Source organism: Montipora foliosa, chromosome 3, assembly GCF_036669935.1.
Source record: "Montipora foliosa isolate CH-2021 chromosome 3, ASM3666993v2, whole genome shotgun sequence".
Classification (NCBI taxonomy): domain Eukaryota; kingdom Metazoa; phylum Cnidaria; class Anthozoa; order Scleractinia; family Acroporidae; genus Montipora; species Montipora foliosa.
In genome coordinates this window covers 42,497,702-42,500,201 of record NC_090871.1, presented here as the reverse complement: position 1 = coordinate 42,500,201, position 2,500 = coordinate 42,497,702, and the positions used below count along the sequence as shown (strand labels likewise).

The window sequence follows — 2,500 nt, the reverse complement described above, 5'->3', positions numbered from 1 at the left end:
ATAAATAGTCATCTTTTTATTGGGTTGTGCCTTTATAATAATAATTCTTTCAAACAGACTTCCCATCCTTATTACCAGTAACTGCCATTGACGTGTCGTGAATTGGGTATGGATTTTCTTAGCATGGAAACAGATAGATTTCCCGGTTTTGTTTCACCGTGGTGACACAAAACAAAAGCTGGAATTCCATCTGTGTTCACAGGCTAGGATATCCTCTGCAAATGCACCTTATGTCCATGTCATTACCGTTCAAAATGCTAAACAGCATTTATTGTTGCATTATTTCCTAGGGACTAAGGCATATGAAAAAGTGCAAGAAATTTTAATGAAGACTGGCATACTGAATGATGTCAAAAGGCTGTCTGCTGAGGCAGAGACCAGCTGTTTGGGGGGTTTTCACTCCACCCTTAATCAGTGGCATCCCAAGATGATGTGCTTTTCATGGCTTGGAACATTCTGCAGGTAAGATTTAACCCTTCAATATAATTTATAATGAATCTTGTGACTGAGATATTTGTAATCCCCCCCCCCCGACTCCCACATGAAACAGACGTGGATGCTCATCTCCCTAAAGGAGACCAATTTGGGTGTGGCTCAAGCTTTTTGTAAATATAATTAATTTTTCTCAGTTTCTTCATGTGCTACATTATTTTTCCCCCAGACCACCTAAAGTGGGACCAAACATCTGACATTAATTTTACACCCCTAAGTGAGACGACAAGCATCCCCATCTATTTCATATGGGACCCCCCCCCCCCCCCCTCATTGGTGTAAACCCTCAAGCAAACAACCTTGTTAGGCAAAAGAGCATGTAACAATTTTTATTTTTCGTTTCCATTTTTATAGACATGTCTTAGCCAGCCTGCATTTCAATGAAACCTAAGAAGAAACACAAAGAAGACAAAGGATGGGAGAGCTTATGTGAATGTAATATATTCTAAATTCAAAATGGGTGAGGAAGTTGTGCGGGAAGTTGCAGAGCGTCCTACATATGGTACGTGTTACATAGCATCTCCATTATGTTCAGACCCGGCCTAGGCTAGTAAATAGAAGAAACATTTCTAGATAAGAAAGTAAGGTACTAGATTTCTGTGTCGACTTGAGAAGCATACTTTGGTATTAATGTAATTTTTCTTTTGTTTTGAAATTACAGGTTATGTGGAAGACGTAAAGTGGCTGCTGTTCAGCATGACAAAACAGGAGAGGGATAACATTAGGGCAAAATACAAGGCAAAGATTCCTGATCCCTTGAGCCATCAGTTCCAAGGATACGGCCATAAGACGTCACGAGGCACGCAAGGAGCTACGGACAGAGTTATTCCCTTCAGGTAAAGTGATCACCAAAATTTGAAAACCCTTGTGTGTTAACAGTCTAGATTTGACATAAACCAAACTTTAATCTGGACATGTGATGAAATTGTAAATCTTTGGGATCTCAAATTAGGGAAGGCATTAAATGATTTGAGAATTGAGGTGTAGATAATCAAAGTGCAATACAACTTAAAGTCTTGATGAAGACCAAATACTTTCAAGTTGCAGCAGCAGGGTGAAAAGAGACCTTCTTCTTCTCAATCTGGACCCTCTTCCAAAAGAAGAACGACAACAAGAAGAAAATGAAACTCTCCAGAATGAAAAAAACCAGTGAAAGGCCGGCAGAAACAGCAGTTTATAAAATAGCCAATTTTGATTTTTCACAAGAAATACTTTAATTCTTCTTAAATTGGTTTTGTTATTTTATAGAAATAAATTTTAAAAAAGTTCTTACGTGATTAAACAAAACTTGTAATTAAATGTAAATAATTCTTTGAGAGAGTGAATGTGAACAGTATTTTATGAAAATCATTTTTTACCCAGTACCACATCAAACAAAATTGATTACTTAAGAGATAAAGTGTATTTTGCAACAAAATAAAAGAATATTGCATTATTCTTGTCCATTGTGTACAGGGGTGGGGGTGTCAACTCTAAGAAAGGCTGTTTCGGGAGAAAAAAACTTCTTCCAGGAAGAGGGAAATTTTTTGGGAAAAATGAGGTAATCAAGTTATATTTTCGGGAAGACTTTTAGTTAAACATGGTTCTGCTCAAAAAGCCTTTATAACAGCTGTCACCCCCCATATTGTGTTAAAAATAGATACATGTATCATCCAGCAAGTTATTTCAGGCTGTCATATCAGTTAGTCTGCACGCTCCTGTCCAGACACATAGCCTGTTGCCTCCGGTGTATGAAAACTTGATCTGATTTTGTGGTATACACATGATGGCAAGGGACTTGTGTTTTCTTATCCTAATGGGCCTAATGGGCCGAATAGCCACCTTCCTAACCACCGATAAGCCACAGCTCTGAGGAACCTAACAGTAAGAAGTAAAGGTTAATAGAAAACCCACATACAAAAAGAAAATTATCCCATGCCTTAATCACTCACGGAAAAACTATGTCCCCATTAATTAACCCTTCGACGTCCAAACCGGCTGAAACCGGCTACACTTAGTATTTTACTCA

General features: G+C 38.1%; 1 pseudogene; it reads right to left on the bottom strand.

The window, feature by feature from the left end:
- Positions 1-2,174: 2,174 nt before the first annotated feature.
- LOC137995879 (uncharacterized) overlaps positions 2,175-2,500 on the bottom strand; it is a 1,261-nt pseudogene continuing 935 nt past the window's right edge.